Source organism: Pituophis catenifer, unplaced genomic scaffold, assembly GCF_029215685.1.
Source record: "Pituophis catenifer annectens isolate HBS135680 unplaced genomic scaffold, rPitCat1.0.hap2 SCAF_5, whole genome shotgun sequence".
Classification (NCBI taxonomy): Eukaryota; Metazoa; Chordata; class Lepidosauria; order Squamata; family Colubridae; genus Pituophis; species Pituophis catenifer.
In genome coordinates this window covers 63832302-63860010 of record NW_027256885.1, presented here as the reverse complement: position 1 = coordinate 63860010, position 27709 = coordinate 63832302, and the positions used below count along the sequence as shown (strand labels likewise).

Below are 27709 nucleotides of genomic sequence, written 5' to 3'. Positions count from 1 at the left end.
AAGATTAAATGTTAAATTAGGATTTATTATATAGTCTTAAAGTGGAAGGTTGTTTTGAAATGTTATATTAATATACAGATATATGTATGGGGGAGGAGAAAAAGGGCAGATTATTGCTAAATTGGGAGTTATAATAATATTACTATGCTAAATCAGAAGTTATTATACAATGTTATAGTAGAATGTTATTTTGAAATGTATGGTAAAAGGGGGATGTAATAATATTATTAGAAAGAAAGGGTCAGTATTTGGGGGATGGAGTAAGGGGATGGTAAAATATTATATAATCTGTTATGAATTTGGATCTTACTTTGTAGAAGTCACAGGGGGACGGGTGGTGAGGGGGGGTTAGGGAGGAGGGGGGGAGAAAAAAGGGGGAAAAATCTGTATTTGAAAAACTTTTTCAATAAAAATAAAACACTTACAAGATACAAGGGAGAGAGGAGGACTAGCACTACCGGACTGGGAAACATACTATAAAGCATCTTCACTGATTTGGATTAAGGACTGGATAGAACTTAAAAACAAAAGAATACTGACATTAGAAGGATTTGATCTACAAAGAGGATGGCATGTCTTCCTGTGGGAGGGAAAAAATAGGCAACATGGATACTTCCAAAGACAAGTTATCAGAGAAGCATTGTTCCAGACATGGCAGGGGATAAAAAGGACACACTACGATAAAATTCCGGAATGGCTATCTACTATGGAGGCTCAGATATACCCTAATGCTATGGATACTGCCAAAATGAAAACCTACAAAGACCTGCTGAACAACCAAGGCGAACTAAGATCAAGACAAGAGCTGAAAGAACTGGGTACAGACATTGATTGGTGGCCATACATGCAAATAAAATCTAGATATAGGACAGATTCGGCACAATTTGGATTTCAAAAAGGACCATATGAATTAGATAAAATTTTACAGGGAACAGACGACAAATTGATTAAAAAAAACCTTATAATTACCTATTAAGATATAAATTAGAAGAAGAAGTGGTCAAAGAAAACATGATAACTTGGGCGAAAAATTTCGGATATAATATTGAATTAGAAAAATGGGAAAAATTATGGAATACAAATTATAAACTAACAATGTCTGTACCCTATAAAGAAAACATGTACAAAATGTTTTATAGGTGGCACCTTCTGCCTGCCAGACTAGCAAAGATGTTCCCGAACACCTCCCCAATATGCTGGAAATGCAAACACCAAAAAGGAACCTATTACCACATGTGGTGGTCCTGCCAGAAAGCAAAACAATTTTGGAAAACAATTAGAATACATATAGAAGAAATTAAAAACAAAAAATAGAAATGAGGCCAGAAACCTTCTTATTAGTAATAATTACCGGACAATATGAAAAAGAAATAATTTTTTTTTTATTGAAAAAGTTTTTCAAATACAGATTTTTCCCCATTTTTCCCCCCTCCACCCTAACCCCCCCCTCCCCCTCCCCTCCCCCCATGGCTTCGCCAAAATAAAATCCAAATTAACATCAAATTATATAATACTTTACCATCCTTTTATACCACCCCCCATATGCTAACCATTTCTTTCTAACATTATTATTATATCCCCCCTATACTATACTATACATTTCAAAACAACCTTCAGCTATAAAACTATATAATAAATCCTGATTTAGCATTTATTCAACTCATAGTCCTCCACCCCCAAACATATATCTCTTAATTCAAATCTTTTGCATATATTTATATCTAAACATAACATCTCTTTTCCTAAACTAAACAATCAATAACCTATCTCCACCCATTTTCCTACAGGTCTAACATACATAATATTTTTAATATCTTTGTTCTTCTGCCCACACCACACCACTAAAAGATATTTCCATATATAAATAAAATCCTCAAATGACTTTAAATTTGTAATCCATATAATATCTTCTGTAATGTCTTTCAACTGGATTATTAATTCCATCACCCATGTTAGGGTAATATCAGGTTCAGCCTCCAACAGTATATTCAGTATCTTCAATTACCATCTGCCCCCATCAATAATAAGTATTTTCATATATAAAAAACCACCCGAGTGACTTTATATTTATATTCCATGTAGTATCTTCTGTAGCGTCATTTATCTAGATTGTTAATTCCAACCACCACATTGGGGTAACAACCAGATCTTCTGCATGCCCCAATCCCATAGATCTCTTGCCACATAACTCAACATATACGTAATCCATTTTTCAAAGAGTTCAAGATAGAAAGTTCCGATCCACTCAATCAGAGGCCACCTTCCACATCCCAAAAGCACCAGCATTGCAGAGATCTGTTATTCTTCTCAAAATAGTATAAGTCAATAATTTGCCTCAGTTATGTTTTTATGTATCAGCCTTCTATAAATCCCGCTTATTATATTTAATCGTCTCTTAAGTAACTGGCATTAGACTGTTGTTTAGTTTAAAATTTTTTAGTTTTGTAGGACCTGCTTCTTCTTTTCTTGGCCTTTGGTGGTTTAGATCTCCATCCTAGTTGCCTTTCTAGAACTTGCATATCAGCTGATTGATTTCCATGCTGGTCTGTAACTTGATAAGACATCACATTAAAATCCAAAGCCGCCTCTCTTGTATTTATAGGTAATCCAGCTATAACCTCTGAAGGAGAATCCAAAAGCGGCTCATCCAAAAGGGCCTCTGTAACTTGTTGTTTTTCCATTGCCTCCATCGCCATCTGCTTAACCTGAGTTTCAATCTCTTGTTCATATTGTTTTTCTTTATTCCCCTCCTGTATTCCTAACACTGATGGATCCATTTTAAAAACCTTGTGGTAAAATTCTTCCGCTTTTTCAACAGTATTTAGTTGATATCTTTCTCCTTGATATCTCAATATTATACCAACTGGAGCATCCCACCTAAATGGGATGTTTTGTTTCTTTAGCTCAGTCACCAAAAATCCAAAATCTTTTCTATCTTTTAACATCTTGGGCGGCAGCTCTTTATATATCCAAATCTTCCTTCCGTTCCTTTCCAAAGTGGAGTTAAAAGACTTTTGCACAATATCATTTCTTATTACTCTATCAGTAAAGTAAATCACCACATCTCTAGGCAACTGCCTTTGCTTTGCCACCCAAGAATTCACTCTGTAGACCTTATCAATCCTACAGGATACCTCTTCAGGACTAACCTTTAAAATCCCAGCCAGAACTTCAGCAGACATCTTTCTCAAATCATCTCTGTTATTTTCCTGTATTCCCCTCATTCTGACCGCAAATTCCATGGACCTGTATTGCATCATTATGACTTCTTTTTCAATCCTTTATTTTATATTGTCTGCATTGTAAATCTTGTGGTCAGCTTCCTTTATTTTAGACTTTACTTCTGAGCTATTGTCTTGAATATTTATCAAATCATTTTCAATTCTTTGTATTTTATTGTCCAAATTATAAAACTTATTATCAGCTTCCTTCATTTTAGACTCTAATTCTAGGTTGGTATCGTTATCCATCTTTATAACTATTTCTGAAAAAGTTTTCAAAGCTGTTACAATCTGTTGTTTCAAGTTGGCATATTTTCGTTGCACCAACTCTTTAATTTCCTGCCTAAATTTTTCAAGATTCTGGTTCACAATCTCATCATGTCTTGCCATCTCCTCCAAAACAAATTCCTTTAGGTCTTTAAAGCCATTCTTCTGAATCTGCAAGCTCAAAACTTGTTCATATGATTTGTAAATGGGGGAGCCCCCCCCCCCCCCCGCTGCTTGTTTGTCTGGCTTTGTCATTTTTAACGCCATCCTGCCACACAGATAAACTCTTTTTTAAAAAAAAAGACTTCTCTCCAAACAGTATCAATATCAAGTCTCTGAGAAGGAAGAAACATAAAGTAGAAATTTTTCTCTTCAATTCTAGCCAGCGCTATTATTTCAGATACTTTGTAACGTATTGAACTATTCAGGCGGAAGGACTTTCCGTGCTCCTTTCCTTGAGGAGCACCCGGAGGCTCCAACTGGCGCAGAGTGCGGCCGCACGGGTGGTAATGGGAGCGACATGGCGCTCCCATGTAACACCTCTCCTGCGCGAGCTGCACTGGCTCCTGGTGGTCTTCCGGGTGCGCTTCAAGGTTTTGGTTACCACCTTTAAAGCGCTCCATGGCTTAGGGCCTGGTTATTTACGGGACCGCCTACTACCACCAATAGCCTCCCACCGGCCAGTACGCTCTCATAGAGAGGGACTCCTCCGGGTGCCGTCAGCCAAACAGTGTCGACTGGCGGCCCCTAGGGGGAGAGCCTTCTCTGTGGGGGCACCTACCATCTGGAATGAGCTCCCCCCGGAGATACGGAGGATCCCGGATCTGCGCTCCTTCCGCCGTGCTGTGAAGACCTTTTTATTCCATCAAGCGGGCTTGGCCTGATCTCTTCCCTTTTTAAATATGTAAATTTTAATCTGTTTTTAAATTATTGGGGTATTTTAATTTGTCTGGGCCAAAAAGTTTAATTTGATTTTATCGGGTTTTTAAATTTTGTGTATTTATGTATTTTATTGTTGGCTGTTCACCGCCCTGAGTCCTTCGGGAGTAGGGCGGTATACAAATCAAATAAACTAAACTAAACTAAACTAAACTAAACTTTCACTTTCAGCTTTCTTCTTCTCAAGCCTCAGCCAGTCGCCATTTTAAACTTTTTTTCTTCGCTTTTAAAATCACTTATAAAATTGTTAGAAATACTTGCGATTTAGGGTCCCAAATCCGGATTTCATCCTGTTTGTTTGGACAATCTGTTAGTTTACATTAATTGGATTGGTCCCTTCACCTGGCTCTGCAAAAAGCAGAGTTCCCTTGAAGCCCGGAGCAGCAGCGAGCTGTATAGGGAGCCACATTCTGCTTCCTCCCCAAGAGTAATAAAAAACTCTGGGGAGTTCGCAAAGGGCTCTACCTGTTCTCGCCGGCTCTATCTCACGTCTCCTCAAGGAGACAGAGTTTTTCGAGCCGTCTCTCAGCTGTAGAGATGGCTTTTTACAGGCAGCGAGGCTGGCGGTCCCGAAAGACCGTCTGGCGGCGACGGAAGCCAAACCGGAAGCCCAAAGAAATAAAATATTTAACCATCCACATATTGACAGCTGCACGAATAGTCTTCGCCCAAAATTGGAAAAATAACGATATACCAACGGAAGATAAAGTGATTAGTAAAATTATGGAATGTGCGGAAATGGACAAGCTTACAAAGGAGATACAAGAAAAGGATGAAACAGATTACTGTTTAGTTTGGGAGAAATGGTACAATTGGTTGGAGGAGAAAAAGGAAAAAAGATATGGAAATAAATGAGAAGATATAAATTACGGATAGGAAATTAAGTACCAACTTAGGTTAATAGTAAATCAAACATTGTGAGAAAAATAAGAATTATTCCTGTAAAAGCATAACCTGAGTTACGCCATTTTAAAATCATGTTAAGGTTTTGTTTTACCTTGTATAACCTGATTATATAATTTAGCTGACATTTAAGAACATGAGAAAGGAAGTGTGTAATTCCTGTGTTTTTGAGGATGTTTATCTTGCAGGAAATATGCTCTTGGGTTAATTTGCCCTCATTAATTAAAGGAAGTACGCAATTGATGTTTTTGAGGGGTATTTCTGTTGGGAATTGGGGAATTTCCAGGGTGGATTATGTACTGTATATGTTATATAAGATGTTATGTAAGATCTGAAACTGATTCCCAAGGTACTTTATTGACGTGTATTCTGATGTTCCTGAAGACTATAAAAACTCGTGTAAATTGTTTTATTTCCGTCTTTCTCTATTCCAGAGAGAAAGGCCCTTTGCAAAGTAAATAAAAACTCTGTCACAGGATTATTTTAGTCTCTGTCTCTTTAAAACGATAATGGGGTTTACCTGTCGACCACAAACATGTAGATGAAGAGATCACATAGAGACGAGGTATTAGGAATATAGGTATGAGAGATATGTTAAAATAAGAAAGAGAGAATGTATAATTTTGAATATAGCTTACCATTGCGACAAGTTGAAAAGAAGATGTAAAGATGGATTTTTGTTTATTTGTTTGTGTGTTGTGTTGTTGTTTGTATGTTGGTTTGTTCTCTTTTTTTTGTTTTAAAAAAAATGTTTAATAAAATATATTGGCCTAATCTCCCCCCTCTTTTAATATGTAAATTTTAATCTGTTTTTAAATTATTGGGGTGTTTTAATCTGTCTGGGCCAAAATGATTTAATTTGATTTTATCTGGTTTTAAATTTTGTGTATTTATGTATTTTATTGCTTGGCTGTTCACCGCCCTGAGTCCTTCGGGAGTAGGGCGGTATACAAATCAATAAATAAATAAATAAATAAATAAATAAAATATTAAAAATTAAAAAAAAAGAATTTCCCCGGAGCCACCTCGCACTTCCAACATGCCGAAGAATTTCCCTTATTGATTCGTGCTAATCTTGTGGGGGGAGGTGCCACCTATAAAACATCTTATATAAATTTTCCTTATATGAAGTTGAAATTTTTAATTTTTTTTCCCAGAGAGTTTGCCAATTGTCCAAATCAATACTATGCCCAAAATATTTACTCTAAATTATCATCATTTCTTTGACTTGTTCCTCAATCATGTCTTGTTCCAATAAATAGCAATATAATTTACTTATGGTCCTGCCCTCCCTGCTTAATAAAATCTTATCTAATTGTGATAATTCTTGCTTTATACCCCATTCCTTTTTGTCTTTGCTAAATTTAGATTGTATTTGGAGGTATGCCCACCATTCATGTGACCAAACTTTGAGTGTTCAGCAACAAAGCCGTATTTACAGCTGTTTGCACTGTCCCACAATTGTATTTTACAATGGTTTTACCAAAAACTGCACTTACTTCTGGTTTTTGGCAAAAGGGGCTTCTTATTTTGTATCGGGGGGGGGGTCGCCTTACCTATGCATATCAGATTAAAGAATCTTGCTAACATTTATGGCTAACAATATGTTAATGTATCTGGAGATGGGAAGACTATTTCAAAAGGCAATGAGTTGAGACACAGAATAAATAAAAAAATCACCCTTCCCTTTCTCCATACATACCGCCACAGACTTCTCCATCAAAACACTGTGTGGTGATACGCAGGCATGTCCAGCAGTCCAGAATAGGTCCTTCTATTAATGTGAATAAAATAGGAATCATACAGAGTCAGATACATGAGCTCTAAAGGACCCTCTCTATTCACATTATTATAAGAGAAAAACTGCTTAGCTATATGAACTCTAAGAGACCCTCTCTATTCACATTATTATAAGATAGAAAAGTGCTTGCTTGGAGATTATATTAAAAATCAGCTAAACCCCATTTTAGTTTTGAGACTAGAGAGAAATGCAGAGGGTTGTGTTGTTGAAAGGATGCTGAGAGGCAAAAGGAGATGATAATTCTATGTAGTTTAAACATTTTTTTTTCCTCTCCCTGTATTCCGGACCCCCCCCTCCTTTGGAGGAGAAAAGCAGGAAAAGGGTGGGCTGCGGGCTTTTGTTCTTTTCACCATTTTTTTCTCTCTGCTGAACCAGCCTGAGAAAGGCGTGATATCTGATACCTGCCTCTGCAGTTTCACTGTTTTTGGCTCGGAATGCAGTTTATTTATTTGTTTGTTTGTTTGCTTGTTTGTTTGTTAGCAGCAAAGTTGTTGTTCCTTTCGAAGAAGGAGCTAATTTGTTTATAGAGGGATATACAATAGTAGAAGGGAGAAAGGAAGTTTTAGTGGAAGCCAGAAAGTTGCCTTTAAGTTGGTCTGCACAGACTTGTGCTGACTTGGAAGTCAGGATAGCAGTGGTAGGAGGAATTGAATGTTTTATAAGAAGAAGGAGTTAGAGAAAGTAGAATTGATGGAAGGGAGAAGGTATGTGATTTGTTTTTGGAAGGTTTGGATGTTGTGGATTGCATAACCTTTGGACGGGGAAGGAAGAAAGGAATGTGAGGGTGGAACCAAGTGATAATGGGAAGAGGAAGTGGTGTTTTTAATTGACAGAGATCAGATTAAGTGGACAAAGCATTAGAATACACTTAATTAGTGAAGGGAGTAGGAAAATCACTCCTGATAGAATAGAAGGGGTGGCATCTCAGCCTCTATCTATAAACAAGCAAGAAGTAAGGTAATTCTTAGGTTTGGTTGGATATTGCAGACTCTGGATTGATGGGTATGCTGATTTTACCAAACCCCTGTATGCAAAATTAATTGAATCTGGACCTTGGAGTTTGAAATGGGAGGGACACGAAAGAGGAAGCCTTGAAAATTTGAAACAAGCTTTAACCAAGGCTCCTGTATTAAGTTTACCAAATTTGGAAAAGCCATTCAATCTCTTTGTAAACACAGAAAATTGAATTGCACAAGGGGTGTTGGCTCAGAAAGTAGGAAATTGACCTTTGGGGGAGCCCTTATTGTAAGCACCCCACATCAAGTCAGAATCATCCTTCAGCAAAAAGCGGGGCGGTGGTTAACTGATTCCAGAATTCTAAACAAAAATGAAACAATTTTAATGCAGCAGACAGACTTCATTTTAACTACAGATCACAATTTGAATCAAGCACAGTTCTTAGCCAACACCAGATCAATGGATCAGTTTGGATTAGAACATTATTGTGCTGAAGTAATTGATTTACATACAAAAATAAGACCTGATTTGGAGGAACACCCCCTGGAGAAAGGAGAAGCAATTTTTATAAATGGTTCCTCTAGGATGGAGGAGGGAGTACGGAAAAACGGATATGCTATTATAAAAGGACACACTAAAGAGATCCTGGAAGCAAGGGGTTTGCCTCGAAATTGGTCTGCTCAAACCTGTGAATTGTATGCATTAAATTAAGCTCTATGGATAGGGAGCCTGGATAGCTCAGTAGACAAATGCATTGTAATTTAACTCCAGCTGTCTGTAATTAGTAAGTTCGAATTTCACCAGGCTCAAGGTTGACTCAGCCTTCCATCCTTTCTAAGGTAGGTAAATTGAGGACCCAGTTTGTGGGGGCAATAAGCTGACTTTGTAAAATATACAAAAGTATGAAAGCTATTGCTTAACGCATTGTAACCCTGAGTCTCCGGAGAAGGGCGGCATATAAATCAAATTAAAAAAAAAAAAGGCTCTATGCATCTTGGAAGGAAAAATAGGTAGATTCCAAGTATGCATTTGGGATAGTGCAGACATTTGGCAAAATATGGGTGGAGTCATTGGGGAATTCAAGCTATTGTAGATGAACTTTTAAAATGCTATGGTTGTATTGGGATATATCCTTTAGTAACATCAATTATAAACAAATGTTTGATTTGTAAAAAGGTGAATAAACAAGCTGTCAGGAAACAACAGATGGGTGGGAGACCACCAGCTTTAAGACCATTTCAATGTATTCATGTGGATTTTACAGAATTACCAAAAGTGGGGAGAGTAAAATATTTATTGGTCATAGTGGACCACCTCACAGGGTGGGTTGAAGCTTTTCCCTGCAGTAATGCTACAGCAACAGTGGTGTCAAGAGTTTTATTAGACCCAACTTAGAAAGATTATCATCATATGAACTGTTGTTTGGAGTAGTTTTCACTACAGGAAGCATATGCATTGATTCCCTGGAAACCAGAGACAAAGTATTGAAACAATATGTGTATAAACTGTCCAGATATTTTGAAGTTCTTAGGAAACAAGGACTATTAGCCCAAACACCACCTTTGAAGTTTCCAGTCCACAAATTCCACCACGATGATTGGATGTTGATCCGGAGCTGGAAGGAAGTTAAACCCCAAGTGAAAGGGCCCGTGCCAGCCCCAAAGGAGTGGAAGGTGGAATCTCACCAAGGAGATCCATTGAAGTTGACGATCCAAAGAACCCAATGGACTGGTGGGCAGTAACCAGTGGGAATAGCGTTCTTCATCATCTGGACTATTTTTGTATTTTTCTTTCTTAGGATTGAGTGGTTGCCTATGCTGTCTCCCCAACTGAAGAGGACTACAACTGATCAGATTCCTTTGCGCGCTCTCCCAGATGTATTGGTTTTGTAATTGTGCTTTTAAGACCTTAGAAGGAAGATCTTGGGTCCACTGGACGAGACTGAAGCCCGCAGACCAGAGTGATCCGGTCACATACCAGGTAACAAAAACTGACAGGCCATTGGTGCTGAAGTTCAAGAAGAATACAACCTGCTGAGTCCTACCGGCAACGGATTCTCAACGCACGGTGGTGATCGTCAGCCTTGCTGAACCACCCCGGAAGCTGGTTCCCCGCGCACGGCCGAAGCTTGGAACAGAGGAAGATAACATTCCATGACTGTAATTTGTAATGTAAAATCCATTAACTGTGATAGAATCCAGTGAGCACTACTTAAAGACACTCATGCTAGAGGAAGATTGGGTGTGGTGACTCTGGGCAACAGCTACTTTAGCCCTTCTGTTGGTATTGTTTTAATACGATTGATATTGCCCTCTCCCAAGTTACGCATACCCCTAACCCTCTTCCTGACATGGTGAATTTGTAAACTACGGGTCTTGCGCTCTTAAGGCCTTGTGAGTGTAGGAATTAGGTCATTATGATTTATTTATGGCTTTGGGTACTATTAGCTAAAAGGTCTAGTGAGGGATACTATCTTGAACAGTAGTTCCCAATGTTGCGTCAGTGTCCAAGAAATCCCCCTTGTCCCTGTGGAAGGATTTGAAGATGTCAAGAATCCCAGGGGACCTAGCAGCATCAGGACACTGAATGGGGACACTTTGGGTCAAGTCCACTCCCGCCAACAATGTGGCATCAGAAGGTGGAGTGAGTACCTTAGTCCTAAACCAACCCCTAGACCTGAGGTTAAGAGTTTGACAATCCCGGTAAAGGGGGGAATACAAGAACAAAGAGAGAACGGGCCCCTGCAACAATTGAGAAGAGGGGACTACATATCAAGGATACTGGAATTGGGTCAAAACCTTGTTAATCAGTATGACCCTACCCTAGGTCAAAACTGCTGGTTGTGTTTATCTGCTAGTCCTTCATCTTATCATGCTGTCCCAGTAGAGCAAGATCTCTGGGAAAGGACAAAGGCTACAATAGTCCTTGAAAAAGATAGTAGAAACAAAAGCACCAGTATCTCTGTTACAAGGAGTTTTTTATAAGGCATTCCAACGGCTGGGAAAAAGCCGCCTCCCTATTGCCGGCCCAATAGCCATAGGTGTGGAACTCATAGGGTCACCTTCCCTGTGTATAAAGAGACATCAGAAACCTGGTAGGCCTGTAGGATCCCTGACAAAAGAACAATATCCATCAGAAGTGTACCTTGGTCCTAGAATGAACCTTAGGGATGTAAAACTAACCAAAGATCTTTTTCCTTCTGCACACCACTCATTCACTTTCTCATTACCACCAACTGCCATCATCACAAGATGGGGAGGATGGAAGGGGTCCTGGAATGTATCCAAGGAAAGGTGCCCCAGTCTATTCCAGCCCCCTCGCTTCCCTATCTGGCTTTCCATTAGGTCCAGCACAGGTTTATGTGTCTTCTTTCCCCCTGGGAATACTACCTCCCAGTATCTTTTTGAAGGTCCAATCCTCAGAGATAAGCAAAAGGACCCTTCACTAGAAGTCCCATTACAGAAACCGGCTAGAATGTTTGTGGCAGGGACTTTGGGGATCTGTACTAATTAAAAGAACCATTGGACCCATGCTTTCTCCATGAACATAGGCGTGTGTGTAGGGGAAAAAGGAGTATTCTTCTTCTGCGGGAAGGATGCGTATTTATGTTTGCCAACAAATTGGACCAGAACATGCACACTAGCACACCTTTTTCCTAAAATAGGTGTTGTCAGTGGAGAACATACCATCCCTGTTCCTCTCATGGGACATGTTCAGAAACGGGTACCAACCCTAGTCCCACTATTAGTAATCATGGGGATAGGAACTGCAGTTGGAACAGGTGTAGGTGGAATAACACACTCAGTAATACAGTTTCGGCAATTATCAGAGGAGCTCCAAGAAAGCCTGAACCAAATTGCTGGAACCCTGGTAGAAGTCCAAGACCAGATAGATTCATTGGCAGCAGTGGTCCTACAAAATCAACGTGTCTTAGACTTCCTAACTGCAGAGAGAGGAGGTGTGTGTGTATTTCTGGGAGAAGACTGTTGTTTCTATATGAATAAATCAGGTGTGGTCAGGGAAGTTGCCAAGGAATTGCAGGATAGGGCATCCAAGATAAGTCAGAGGTTACAAACAACTGACAGGTGGTTTTCTTGGTTGCCTGGATCCAGCTGGATTAAACAAATGTTATTCTTGTTGATATGGCTGTGGCAGGCCTAGCTTTTATTCCTTGTGCAATCCCTGTGCTGAAACAGCTATCTATCAGAGCAGTGAAAGAGATACAGACTGCGAAGGAGTTAATTTTGACAGACGCTTTCTTGAAAATAAAGACTCTGAAACAGACACATATGTAGAAATGGAGTCTGGGAAAGAATGGAGGGAGTACCTCCAAAGATTAAGAGAGTGAAGATCAAGAAATACCTATCTCTTGCCTAGGTTAGTCATATTTTGTTAGATATTATATGTTAGCTTTGTTTATCCAAAGGAATGGAATGATATTTACTAAAGAGTTGAACATGTAAGGAATGGTGAAAGTTTCTGCATGGAAAAACTTTGAAAGGGGGGAATAATGTGAATAAAATAGGAATCATACAGAGTCAGATACATGAGCTCTAAAGGACCCTCTCTATTCACATTATTATAAGAGAAAAACTGCTTAGCTATATGAACTCTAAGAGACCCTCTCTATTCACATTATTATAAGATAGAAAAGTGCTTGCTTGGAGATTATATTAAAAATCAGCTAAACCCCATTAAGTGGTAATATATCTTCGGATGAGACCTAGATGTCACGGAAGGACAGCCATATGGAAAACATTTAAATGACCTCACTGTGAATGACACAAGGATATATATGTTACAAAGAGTTACTTAATCCGATAAATTTACCCAAGGACAGCAGTAAATTTCCCATTAGCAACCACAGCACTTAAGAAAGGTTGTCTAGCTAAAGATAATCTTATAAAACTAGCAAGTAATGGTTTAGTAATTAGGAAGTGTGTCAATTATCATATAACAAGTGTATTGTATGTTAACCATATATGGAAAATGCATGATCTCACGTTAACCATATATGGAAAATGCATGATCTCACCGAATCCTTTGTCTTAGAAATATATAAAAACAGATGTATCACAGCTTTTTCCTTGTTCAAAGTTTCAGGTACAAATCTGGCTCTGAACCTTGCGCAATAAAAACTGTCTCTGGCTGACCCAGGAATGTTGTTTGGCCCCTTCATTCGATAACACTATCACTGCTGCAAAAGAAGAATGTCAGGGTTGGACTTCAAAAAAGCAATCCTCAAAGCATGCATAGTCTAACACTAGTTTTGTGTTCCCTTTAGTTGTTTGAGCAGTGTATAAACTACTGTATGTAAAGAACAAAGTATTTAATAAGGCTATTTCATTCATTCAGATCTCGGATGTCTTCTGCTTGTGTTCCCTTTATTTTTTTGAGCAGTGTATTTCAAACTGATGGGTGAATGCAAACCTAAGCTAGAGTACTAAGGAAGGGCACTGAATGATACATGGGATATTTTGGATTTTGGACAGAAATAAACTCCAACTCTTCCCACCACCACCCCAGCTCCAAGGCACTGAGGAACTCTACATAAATCTTGCTTCATTGATGACAAAGGCCCACAATTTCCACAAGGAAAACGCCACGTTTCTTTCTGCCACAAAAGTGTAGGAAGGGAACACCACCAAGACAGTGCCAAGACCAGGGAGACATAGCAAAACCTCATAACACAGGATCAACTCAGGAAGGGAAAAGCATAGGAAGATGACCTTCCCAAAATAGAACACATAAGCATCAGGGCCATTTAAGAATAAAAGAAGACCCCGGAAAATGACACACACAAAGACACAAGACATGCCAGGGAAAAAACTATCGAAACAGCAGAATAAAACAAAAGGGACAACAGAGGATTAGCTGAGGAAAAGATTTAATCAATAGCCCCAGCAATCTGATAAGAGCCAAGCCGGGAGTAAGGGCTTAATTGATAACAACATGATCAGCTTAAGGCAAAGGGAAAATAATAAGAGCAGAAGGAAACAAAAGGACACGAAATCAAATAACTAAGACAGCACCCAATTTCAAGTAGGAAAAGATTCAGAATAAGAAAACACAGGGCGATCCACGAACTCACACACAAAAGACAGACACACAAAAGTAACAAAAGAAACAAAGAATTTCCTTTGTACAGAAAAGTATAAAAATGTATGCTTACCTTGTAACGATGTCAGCTCACCCAGGAACACTGGGTCGTGTGCTTGGCGGATCCGTCTTCCTGAAAAAGAATAAAGGAATCCTGTTTTCACGCAGCTCGCTTCACTTGTTAATCGGCTCATCGTGCCTGGGACGTTCTCCCAGCCGGGAAATTTGAACCCTTTCGGGGGAAAACCCCTACGGAGATTCAACAAAAGGAGAGTAAAATTCAAGATGGTGAAGGGATATAATAATAGAATTAGTTTAACTTGCTATTTTGCTTTTGTAAGAATTGCTTTGCTTCTGTAAGAATTGCTCCTGCTATTAATCTGACTTCTGCTATCTTGTTTTTCTGTACAACCCTGTGCCTGGTGCATGTCTCAAACAAGAAGTGGGGTATGTCATGGCCTGGCAGGGTTCAGACACTGGGCAAATACCTGTGTTGCTAAGCACCCAGCCCCCGTTTCTTGCTGCACTGGCGAAGGAGAGCACGGACACGCAGGGCTACAAGGATAAGATAAGAAAGGCATGGACAGGGCAAGAACAAGGAAGGCTCAATAGATAAGATGAACACACAAAGAACAAGAAACTACTGTGGGTTGGGTCAAAGGCTATTTTCTCTTATTGTCTCTGATTGGTTACCTGCATGTATGTTAGTCACACTCTCCCTAGGTGTGGCTCTTCCTTTGCATGCTTGCTGCCTGTATGCTTTGGGATTGTTCACCCAGCTATTTATTTTGTTACTTTTTTCAAGCCTCTGCTTAAGTCTCTCTTTGGCACCTTGATGACTTGAGTGCATTTTTGAACCTTACAATGGCAGCTATAGTTGCAGACATCATTTGAACTTCTTCAACATATATCCACCGACCCCCAGCAGATACCCCAACTTTCCTGGCATGATAGTATCAAGGAACTCTGAGAAGGGAGGACAGGTTCAAAAGGACACACAACTTTCTCTGCATTTCCATCCCAAGACAGCCACAGCCGCCTTCCCATCTGCTGTTGGGAAGGCGATGCTTGTGGCAGATGGGAGGGCGGCTAAGGTTGACTTGGGATGGAAATGCAGAGAAACGCGCGGCGAAGCAACTGCCTTTCCTCTCCGACTTCTGTTAGCAGAGAGAAGGAAGAGGCGGCAGTGGCAGCGGAAGGAAAGGGGCCGATCGCAGCCGGCATGGTTCCCTTGGCTCCCTTCACCTGGCTCGCCTCAGCCTGCCAAACACACACACAAGGAGGTCTCCTTCGAGAGGTTTCAGAGGCCGAGCCTTTTTTTCTTTTCCCTCTCCTGCAGCCGCCTCAAGGGCTTTGCGGCGTGGAGGATGCTTCTTCCACAGGCCGTGAGCGGCCGCCTCCCAAGATTTGGGGAGGGAAGCGGAGCGCATTAAAGAAAAGTAAAAGAGAAGCGGGGTGGAGGGGTGGGGGAGAGAGACGGCCCGCCTTTAATTTGCTTCGTGTGATGCTGGTGCGGTGGGGTGGGGCGGGAATGAGCCACCACTTAGCGCAGTCCTGGGGAGGGGAAAGAGAAAGCATCCCTGAGCGAACGTGACGTTTCGGCGAGACCTTGCTGGACCTCTGTGGGGTAAGGGCAGGAGCAGCCAAGGTGACGGGCGCTGTTTGTTGTTCCTCGCCACGTTGTGAAAAGCAACCCTTGCCCCAAAGAAGTAGCGGTCTGATGAAAATAAGAGGCTTATCCGGCATTCAGCACTGGAGATAGCCGCTCCAGCATCTGTCGGAGGCTGGAGGCTCTTTTTTTTCATTCGCTCCGTGTTCTTCCTTCATGCAAAAAGAAAAAAAAAAAGCCCGATCTAATCTGGAGCCGAATGTGATTAGAAGCAATGCTGTCCGTCTGGAGCATTTCATTTCAGTCTTTAAGTGGGCGATGAATTGAACCTCTTCCCCTAAAACAGATGTGACGTGGATTGGTTTTTTTGGTTTTTTTAGCGACTTGGATTGTTCCCCTAGGCCAGGGGTCTCCAACCTTGGCAACTTTAAGACTTAAAGTCTTAAAGGAAGGGAGAGAGAGAGGAAAGAAAGAGGAAGGAAAGAAAGAAAGAAAGAAAAAGAGAGAAAGAAAGAGGAAGGTAGAGAGAGACAAGAAAGAAAGAAAGAAAAAGAGAAAGAAAGAAAGGAAGGAAGGAAAGAAAGAAAGACAAAGAAAGAGGAAGGAAGGGGGAGAGAGAGAGAGAGAGAGAAAGAAGAGGAAGGAAGGACCACAAACCCTGGCACTAGACATGGTTTCAGAAGATGCTTTGAAACAGGATAGCAATCTAGGGCTGGAAGGGACCTTGGAGGCCATCTAGTCCAACCCCCTGCTCCAGCAGGAAACCTTATATCGTCTGGATTATTTTGGTGCCTCTAACAGGGAGGAAAATTGCCAGAAAGGAGAAGGCGTTTACTAGGACAAGGCTGCCATGCAGAGGAAGGCAGAGATAGTCCTTGATTTATGACCACAATTGAGCCCAAAATTTTGGTTGCTAAGCAAGAGTGTTGTTAAGTGAGTTTCACCACATTTTACTCAATCCATGACCTCTCTGGCTCTAAACAGTCATGTGCAAGCTAGGGAAGAACATCTGAAGGTGTGTGTAATGTTCTAAATGTACAGAAGTTATAGTTAAATGTGTGGCAGAAAGTGGACTCTGGGTGTGTTTTTCCAAATGTAGTAAGTGAGGTTGAATGTGTATAGTTTTAGAAGAGCTGTGTGTGCGTACATACACATACAGTATATATAGTAGATAATGCATCTTTTTGTGTGCCTATACACACTCTATACTATGTAATATGTATGTACACATATGGCATATGTACATAGGATTAAATAGTATATTTTGGATGTTAAGTAGTAGTAAATAAATAGACAGGGAAATTGTATCTCATTGAGGCCTTTGAGGCAAGGAGAGACCAGGCACCCTAACCCTAACCCTAACCTTTGACCCGAGTGATGTCAAGTTGGCCTTGCCCACCCAGTCACATGATCACCCAGCTACGCCCACCCAGTCAAATGAACACAAAGCCACGCCCACCCAGTCAAATGAACACAAAGCCACGCCCACCCAGTCACATGACCAATCCCTGCCCAGACAGTCACATGACCATCAAGCCACACCCACAAAATAAGCCACACCCACAGAACCAGTAGTAAAAAAATTTTGGAACCCACCACTGAAGCAGATGGTGCTGCTTCAAGGAATTCAATCCCAGAATTTAGCACAACTCTTAAAGCAATGACACCTTTTGCTATGTTTGTGTAGAAATTTGAGGGAAAACCCAGCTGCTTTAATAAGAGACAGGTGCTTCCTTCAGGATAGCTCTGAAGCCTTTCTGAATGACTTTTGATTCAGGCATAGCCTTTTAAATTCAGATTCCTTGGTTCTAATTTCATTATGACCAACCTGAGTTAAGAGCTGTAGGGAAAATGGCTTTTTTTCCTCTCCAGCAAGACTATTGAACACAGGTGTGCAGCAGTGTTGGAAGAAAATTTCCTGAGTTCGTTCCCAGCTGGGAAGCAGTCACCGATGCTGAGAAGAAATGACACAGAAGCAAGATGCCAGAAAGCAAGGTTCTTTAATTCAGGAAGGAGCATTCTTGGCTTCCAAGCAAACTTGGAAGTGGAAGTATGACTCTGAGCCTTTAATGCTTAATTCCCCTTTGAAGCTCCTGCAGTTTGATGGGTTTTGATGTGTTTCTGATTGCCCTGGGTTTTGTTTTCCTGGGTTAATCTTGGTCCCAGGTCTTGTGTTTTTTCTGTCCTGGGAGTTAATCCTGTCAGGGAGGCAGGAAAAAGGGAGTTTCGGTTTACCTTGGAGAGTTTATTTTTAGCCTGATTCCCCTTATCTTAATGGCTCTACTTAAGTGTTCCTTTCAGCTGGTGCTTTTGCCTGGGGTTTTCTTAAAGGAGGAAGGGCTGGCTTGAGTCTCTTGGCACTGTTTTCTGAGGTTTCTGGTGCTGTCCTTTTGGGGTATACTTCCCACAAGAGGATCTACAAACTACATTTTCAGCAGAATAGTTTTTGACAATTGTTGGTGGGGAGAAAGGGTGAAATTAATAACAGGGACAGGTGCATTAAATATCTACTTGGCTTCATAGCATGGTATGGTGGTTAAGGTTTTGATCTAAGATCTTCAAAACAAGGGTCAGGTGGACACAAAATATGGTGGGGACCAATGGAGGCTTCTGATTTGAGATTGATATCTACAGAAACTAAGTTGTCAATCCCTCTCTTACTGTGTTATGAGAACAGAACCAATTGTGTTCTGTTTAGTAAACTGTGTTTAAAAATACTATGCATTGATGCTGTCTTTGAATCCATTCATTTAATGGAGGCAATGCCTGAGGCCACAAGATTTAAGACAAGATTAAGAGTGGAATTTTCCTAGTTACTTCAAGTTTCCAACATCCCTCACTAGTGACAGGTTGACTTGTAGATGCCAGAAGATGTAATGCAGCAATATAGATGGTGAGTTCCTTCTTACTGCCTTAAGGCATGAAAGCTGGCCTGATGACTTTGGACCAATCACCTTCAGCCCAACCTACCTCACAGGATTGTTGTGGGGAAAATAGGAGAAGGAAGGTGTATTAGGTATCTTTAGCACCTTGAGTTATTTATAAAAATAATAAAGGCAGGAAATTATATATATAAATATATATATATGTTTTATATTGTTGGAAGAAATTTCCTGAGTTTGTTCCCAGCTGGGACACACCACAGACACTGAGAAGAAATGGATGTTGTACTTCTGGTGGCATCGGAGGCGAGGACCTCGCTCCAAGCTCTCCCTGTCGGAGGGCTCCAAAAGGAGCCATAGCCACCCTGTAGGGGTGGTGAAGCAAAAGGGGGGCAGGGCGCCTTGCAGGTCGAGGAGAGCCACATCTCTCCTCCCTGACTTGGAAAATCCCCCTCATCCGAAGTCGAGGAGCAGCAACAGTCAAAATGGATGCCACAAAGCAGGGGACAGCCAGAACACCTAAGAAAGTGCAGGAGCGAAGAGAACAGTGAACATAGATTGTTTCTGGGTGAGATGATTCTTCTTTTACTTAAAAATTAACCCCTATCTGTTATAGTTTGAGACAGCCCTGCCGGGTTGCTCTGTGTTTGGTCAGGACTGACTATGCCTTCACAGGCTGAGTCTGCATGCTCAGGAGTGGGGGGAGGGTGCCATTGGTCTCTGCTCCCTGATGGGAAGCCGTCTCTGCTCATCCTGCAGGGTCTTTCCTGGTGTCTCAATGCCGGGTAGGCCGGTGGCAGTTCAATATGTCTATTGATGGAATTGTTATTGGAGAACCAAGCTTCTTTTAGTAGGCATCCTCCTTTAGTCCTATCATGGGCAATAACTTCAGCTTCTTGAAAGTCGAATGTGTGGTTGTACTCCTTCATATGCGTCCAGATCTGGGAGCGCTGTTCCTTGCGTCGGACAGCCAGTTCATGTTCGTGTACTCTGGTCTGTAGTCGCTTGGCCATTTCCCCTATGTAATTGCTTGCACAATTACTACAATTGATGCGGTAAACTATCGAAGATGTCTCCTCCTTAGGTAATGTTTCCTTTGGGCGCATCACTCTCATTCTCAGTGTTTGGTCCAGCTTATGCGCCACTTTGACTCCATGTGCCAAGAGGATGCATGCGGCAGTTTCATATAACCCCCGTACATATGGGAGCACCCTCCACATAGCAGTTCCACTGGCACCCTTTTTTTTTGGGTGGGGGGGGAAGTTTTTCAATTTTATTTCTTATACACATAATATAAAATGTACATTTTCTTATACATAATTAATCATACATATGCATGTTTTCCTTAAAGAAAGCATTAAAATAAGGCTTTTTAATTACATTCGGAGTTGCTCTTCTACCCTTTCTTCCCTCTGCTTTCTCTACTGAGTCTAATCTGTATCTTTCTTCTTGCCAGTTCACCAATATTCCTTCTGGAATCAACCATCTAAAATTTATTCCTCTCTTTATCAAACATTTCGTGAGAAATTGATATTCTTTTCGCAGATCTCTCACTCTTCTTGGAATTTGTTTCAGTGCCACTACTTCTCTCCCTTTGTGCTTTATCGTCATGTTTCTCATCAATTGCAATATCTCTGTTCTCAGTGTTTTCTTGGTGAATCTGACATGAATTTCTCTAGGTAGATCATGTCTCATTGCATATCTTGTGTGCACTCTGTATATCTCGTCGATTCCACTTAATATCCCTTCCTTACTTTTTTCCATTGCTTCTGCTAGTATCTCTGCAATTTTCTCTGCTAAATTTTCTCCCTTTTCTTCTTCAATGTTTTGAAATCTTAAATAAAAATCAGCTTTATCTATCTCCAGGGTTATAATTGTTTTTTCCTGATTTTTATCAGTAATTGTAAGTCTATAGTCCATCTCTTTAACTTTTTTCTCCGTTGCTTCTGCTTTTTCTTCCATTTGCTGCAATCATTGTTCATTTTTCCCTATCATTTCTTTAACTTCTTTCAATTCTCCTTCCATTTTTTTCCATATTTCCTTCCATTTTTTCCATTCTCCCATCTACCTTGTCTAATCTTGTCTTAAGATCTTCATATATAGTCTGTAGCATATTTTTAAATTCTGTGTTGACTTTCTCTTGCTGTGATGCAATTTCTGTTGTCTTTTGCCCTGTACTACCAGGCATTGTTGATATTGATGGTGATGATAGATGTTGTGTTTTTTTCTTCATCTTTTTTAAAAAAATCTTACTACCCAATTTTATAATCCAAATACCAAATCAGGTTCTTGATACCCTAATCCACATAGATTTGATCCATAAACCATACAAAAAGCCAAGAACAATCAAACAGCCCAAAAGGGCAAAAATAGAGGAAAAAAATAGAAAGAAAGAGTAAGAAAGAAAAAAAAGGAAAGAAAGAGAGAGAGAAAAGAAAAGATAAAACCAGATCAGCGCAAAAATAAAAATTCACTAGTCCAAAACCCAGGTGTTTGCCCAAAATATCCAACCAGGCAATAAAACGATGAATATATATATATATATATCCCCCCCAAAAAAATTAAAAAATAGGGGGGAAAAAACCCTGCCAATTAACTCTTTTAAGTCCAGGAAGAGGGAATTTCTACAAGGAAAAAGAAAAAGGAAAAGGCACAAAAAGAGAAAAACCAGAAAGCAAAAATAATATTCCAAAATCTTACAAAATTTATAACTCCATCAAGCAAAAGGAAAAAAAACAGCTTTCTTTCTTCTTCTTTCTTTTTTCTTCTATATCTTCCCCCTTCTGTTACAAAATCACAAGACCACTTCTTATCAAAATCTTCTTGCCAGTTTCCAAAACATCCCAAGGTCACACCCTTCTCATCTTTTCCTTTGTCCAATATATCTCTTTAATTTCCTCTGCAATCCAAAATAGTCTTAAAAGAGAAAAAAAAAATAAACCCCCAGCTTCAAAACTCCAAATTCAACTTTTCAAATTACAGTTCTTTATCCAAAAATGCCTCTTTTCCCAATCTGCTTTCAGTTTGTTAAATTACTTTTTCAGCTTTTGTTAATTAGCTTTTATTAATGGCTTCCGCTTCTTCACAGCTGTTCTGGAGATGGGGAGGTAGCCTTTTTCCACTCCCTCCCCTCTCTCTTTGCCAATTTTCTCAAGTAAAATAGTTTTAAAAGTTCAGGAGTTAAATATATAAAGGAATCTTGTTTCCAAGACCACAGTTTCTCACCCAGATGATCACCTCGTTCTTTTTTCCTTTTCTTCTTGCGTGTGGCCACCCGGCTTTTTTTTTTTAATATTTTTTTATTTTTAAGACAAAAACATAAAACACATCTTTTCAAAACGAAGCTTTTGCTCTGGTCACATATTAAAGCAAATCATTAACAAATCTTATTTTTCTTTTTCTTTTTTTTTTAATTTTAAAAACAAACTTTATTCGTATTTAAAAAAACATTTAAAACAAATATAAGAAAAACAAACAAGTTTCTCTTAATCAAAAACACAAATTACATATACATATACAGTGCATATACAGTACTCAACTTCATCTATTGACTACTTTCTATTATTATATATAGATATATACAGTGGCTTATTTCCTTTTGTATCTCTCTGACAGTGCAGTTGTTTATTTATATTGATTTTTTCTAAATTTCATCTTTAACCATTCCCCCTCCTCTGATTTATCCACTGGTACCAGCTATTCCATATTTTGAAGTATTTTGAGTCTTCCTTATCCTGTAATTCTAGAGTTAGTTTGTCCATCTCTGCGCATATATAAATTTTTTGTATTAATTCCTGGTCCGTTGGCAAGCGATCTATTTTCCAAAGTTGTGCTAACGCTATTCTAGCTGCCGTTATAATGTGGAGTATTAAGTATTTTATATCATTTCTAATATTCTTATTAATCATGCCTAGTAAAAAGACTTCAGGTTTTAATTCAATTTTGTAATTTGTTATTTCTAATATCCATGTTTTTATTTTGTTCCAATATCTCTTAATTTCTGGGCAAAGCCACCAAGCATGGTAAAAAGTTCCCTGTGTTTTTTTACATTTCCAACAGGCCGGATTTACATTCGGATACATTTTTGCTTGTCACTGCGTTATTTTATTTACCGACAAATTTGGGCTGAATTGGAAGATTGCTACAGGCCTATCTCAATTGAATCTTCATGTTTACTCATGTCTGAACTCCACGGTTCGAGATTGAAACCTGGTGAACAAATTGGAGGACATTTGACCAAACTGAAAGGTCTGAGAACAGAATTGAGAGAAAGAGGCCATAACATTGAAGATATTCAAATGATCAGCATCATTATTAACTCTTTGAATTATGAATGGAAAGATGCTGTTACAAAAATTAACCAAGTCCCAATTGCTCAACGCACAGTGGATAATGTTTGTAGACTTTTAATTGAAGAAGAGGCATTCATGTTGGCCACGCCACACTTGAGAGGACCACCCGCATCAACAGCTCCAGCTAGGCGCCCCTTCCGAGGAAGGACCCATGCTCCAAGGATGCCAAGATGCTACACCAGCAATCGTGTGGGACATGCCACCCGGGATTGTCCCCAACGAGTTCCAGCTCCCGTCACGTACCAGCCCAGAGGAACAGACTCCAGAGGCAGAGGCGGAAGACAAGTTCGTCGTGGTCCCCGGCGTGATCCACAAACTCCACTCGCCACATTGGCTTTAACCAATGATCCACAACCTCAACCAGAGTACGACAGACGACTCCTGTGGACTTTGGACAGTGGTGCCGCATTGCATGTTACCTACAGAAAGGAACTCTTCACAGAGATGCACAAGCCTGAACCAGAACTACGTGAACTTTATTCTTTTTCCAATCATCCTTGTCAGGTCAAAGGAAAAGGAACTGTTTATGTTGAAGAGCTCGATGCATTCATTCCTGATGTTTATTACATACCAACAGCAACCAGTAATTTGCTTAGTCAGTGTCACTTGTCTAGAATGTTAAAGTTCCAGGTTCACCACCTTGAAAAAGCAAGTTACATAGTTAAAGATGGAGATATTGTTGCTGAAACCATATTAATTGGTGGTGTTTATTACTTAAAGCCAAAGCCTAAAACACAAACACAGGCAAGTATGCAAACTCCAAAAAGGGAAGGCACAGGCCCAGATAGAGATGCTCCAGAGAGAGATCCTGTTGCTATTCCAAAGGGTCCTAAAGCCAACAAAAAGAGAACTGGTAAACAGGTTGCTCAGAGCAAGCCTGAGGTTCCGCATAAAAATGTTAATGTTGAGAATTCACTAACTGGTAAACCTTTGCATTCCAGGTGTATCCATAAATGGCATAGAAGATTGGGGCATGCCAGTTTCCGTGTTCTTAGGAAGATGCCGGAGTTCGCAAAAGGTTTGGATCTAAAGGGGTGTAAGGTGTTTTTGGATTGTGCTGTATGCAAGAAGGCCAAATCCAAAGCAGCAGCCATTCCCAAACACGCTACATGCCTGTCAACACGCATTTTTGATTTGGTTCACATTGACATAGTTGGTCCATTCCCGCCATCATTTGGTGGTAGAAAATATTTTCTAACAATTGTTGATAATTACTCTAGATATGGATATGTATATCCTATGAAAGAAAAATCAGAGACTTTTCAGGTCTTTAAAGACTTTGCAACCCTTGTTTCTACCCAACACCAAGTTCGCATCGCCAGAATCCAGAGTGATCGTGGTGCCGAGTTCATGTCTCAGCGTTTCCAGGACTGGATGCATAAGAAAGGAATTATTCATCAGACTTCGGCCCCTTACACACCGGCTCATAATGGAGTCGCAGAACGAAGACAAGGGGTACTGCAAACCATGATGCGTTGTCTCCTAGAAGACGCCAACCTTGGTAAGATATACTGGGGTGAAGCTATCAAGTATGCAAATTACATTGTAAACCGTACTTGGAGCAGTGTAACAAATCAGACTCCTTTCTTCATGTTGTATGGCTACAAGCCCGATCTTAAAAACATTCATATTTTTGGTTCATATGCTATGGTGAACATTCCCTTAGCTCAAAGAAGAAAAGGAAGTCCAGCAGCAAAGAGACTGAGATTTATGGGTATTGATGATAACTCAAAATGGAGCAGATTTATTGACTCTAAACATGCAATTGTGATTTCCCAATCTGCTAATTTTGAGGAAGATATTGACTGGTCCAGGATTCATTCCAATGATCCTGGAGTTTATTTTCCCAGAGATGATACTGCTGATGCCACGCAGATTGATGACCAAGATTCCACTGATTCTTCTCAACCCGATGTTCCGTCTTCGCAAGCCGCGGATGCTGACGCTAGCGACGAAAGTGAGGACGAGGACGAAGCAGAAGAAGACTGGACAGTTGTTCCGAGACATTCCAAGAGGGCCACAAAAGGAATCCCTCCACAACGATATTCTTGGCAACTGACAAAAGCACCCTTGCCTTTGATTTGCAATGTCACACTTCCACCTGATAATTTCACACAAATCAAGCAGCTCCCTGATTCACAGCAAGACAAATGGTATGAAGCAATGCAGGTTGAAATGGACAGTCTAAAGAAACTTAAAGTATTTACACCTGCAAAACCTCCAGCAAACAAAAAGGTCATTGGCACTCGATGGGTCTACAGAATCAAAAAGAAACCAAATGGTGAGTCACTGTACAAGGCCAGACTTGTAGCTCAGGGTTTCGCTCAACGTTATCCTGAGGACTACACAAATACCTACTCACCGACAGTCAGAACTGAGAGTGTAAAAATTGATTTAGCAACTGCAACTATCCTTGGTTTAGAAGTTTTCCAGTTTGATGTTGACACGGCTTATCTACATGCAGACCTAGACGAAGAGATCTACGTGAGAATCGGTGGTTTATATTTCTGAATCACATTTTACAGGTTCTAGGTCCAGACACATTGACATCCGTTATCAAAACATAAAACATTTAGTGAAAAAAGGTTTTGTCAAAATGCAATATGTATCTACACATGATCAAATTGCTGATATGCTCAACAAACCACTTCCAGCAGCTCAACACGAGTATCTGCGTGAGAAGATGTGCCTTATTTGATGATGTACTGATATTCGCTCAACTGGCAAAGAAGGGGAATGTCACTGCGTTATTTTATTTACCAGCTGAGCTCATAATTTTCTGGACTATCTGACTTTCCGTACCTTGCCAAGAATTGTTATCAAAAGCTACTACGCATGTCCATCCACCCACATTCCTTCACACACTCTTTCCTTTGTTCTCCTGCCAGCAAGGTCCGGCTTGGACCGGCAGGAGACCTCGCTTGCCAAAATGTAACAATTAACTTTTCTTAGTTAGTGAGGTGTTTTATTTTCTTTATAACAAATAAATGAGTATTAGAAACCTTTCTCGCGTTTCTTTTCAGATTATTGCAACTTGGAATAAGCCACGATACATCTCCTCTAAACCAGGGTAATTAGTCCCAGAGCCAAACATGGGATTAATAAATGCCCTGACATTGCTAACCTTGCGGGTGCCAGATACCATCGGTACCACATCTTATAATGATTTTCTTTATAGGCTACCGGTTTCTTCATGCTATAATTGTTTTCCCATGCTCTTTCCCAATCTTCTAATTGTATGCTGTGCCCAATGTTCCTCGCCCACGCTATCATCTGCCCTTTGACCAATTCTTCTGCCAAACCGTATTCAAGTAAATATTTATAAATTTTTGAAATCAATTTCCCTTCTTTAGACTCGAGTAGTTTGTCCAATCGATTTTGTTTTAAGTCTATTCCTCCCTCCTCTTGGTCCTTTCTGTATCTTACCTTTATTTGCGAATAGGGCCACCAGTCTATTACTATTCCTTGTTCTTTGAGCTCTTCCCTAGTTTTCAATTTCCCCTGAACATCTACTATTTCTCTATATCTTAAGATCTTTTGTTTTGTTAATATGTTGGGATAAGTTATTGCTTCTATGGTTGATAGCCAGCTGGGAATTTTCATATAGTGTTTGTGTTTGATTTGTTGCCATGTGTTAATTAAAGACTTCCTAATAGTGTGGTTATTAAAATGTTTATATATTTTGTTTCCTGAGCTCCATATAAAGGCGTGCCATCCCTTCATTAGGTCATGCCCTTCCAGATTTAACAGTTTTTGATTATCCAAGGTTATCCATTCTTTAATCCATAATAAGCTTGCAGCCTTGTAATATTTTTCCCATGCCGGGAACCCAAATCCACCTCTAATTTTGTCGTCTTGTAATATATTTAAATTTATTCTTGGTTTTTTCCCTTCCCACACAAATTTTTTAGTTATTTTGTCCAAATTATCAAAACATTTCTTATCTAATTTTATTGGAATTGTTTGGAATAAATAAAGGAGTCTTGGAAGTATGTTTGATTTTATCGCTGCTATTTTCCCCAGTAAAGACAATTTTAATTTCCCCCATTTTTCTAAATCCTCCTTTATTTTCTGGACTAAGGGGTCATAATTATCTTCTTTTATTGTTGCTGTTCTGGCCGTCAAATTTATCCCTAAATATTTTACTTTTTTAACTACCTGCAGTCCAGATTCTTTTTCTAATTTCTCTACTTGTTTTGTTGTCATATTTTTTGTTATCATTTTTGTCTTTTCTTTATTAATTTTTAGACCTGCTACCTTTCCAAATTTTTTAATCTCTTTTATTAATTTCGGGGTTGTTTCTATTGGGTCTTCTATGAAGAAAACAAGGTCGTCCACGAAAGCTTGGACCTTGTAATCCTCTCTCTTAATCTTTAATCCTTGAATTTCTTTATTTGCTCTAATTCTAATTAACAAGTTTTCCAAAGTTAAAATAAAAAGTAGGGGGGACAGCGGACATCCCTGCCTTACTCCTCTATTTATTCCAAAGAATTTTGTTGGATCCCCATTCACCAAGACACATGCTTTTTGATTCTGATATATTGATGTTATCATTTTAATAAATCTCTCTCTCCAAAGTTCATACTTTTGATTTGCTGCTTCAAAAATTGCCAGTTTACTTGGTCAAACGCTTTTTGTGCATCCAGAAAGATCAGTGCTACCTGTCTCTCTGGATGCAC

General features: G+C 39.8%; 1 long non-coding RNA gene across 1 annotated transcript in view; it reads right to left on the bottom strand.

Moving 5' to 3' along the window:
- The window catches only part of LOC139317500 (uncharacterized), a 284565-nt gene extending 270277 nt beyond the window's left edge, over window positions 1-14288 (bottom strand). The window contains exon 1 of the long non-coding RNA XR_011600459.1: window positions 14261-14288. This is a non-coding gene — a long non-coding RNA (uncharacterized lncRNA). The remainder of the gene's footprint in view (window positions 1-14260) is intronic.
- Window positions 14289-27709: the final 13421 nt, after the last annotated feature.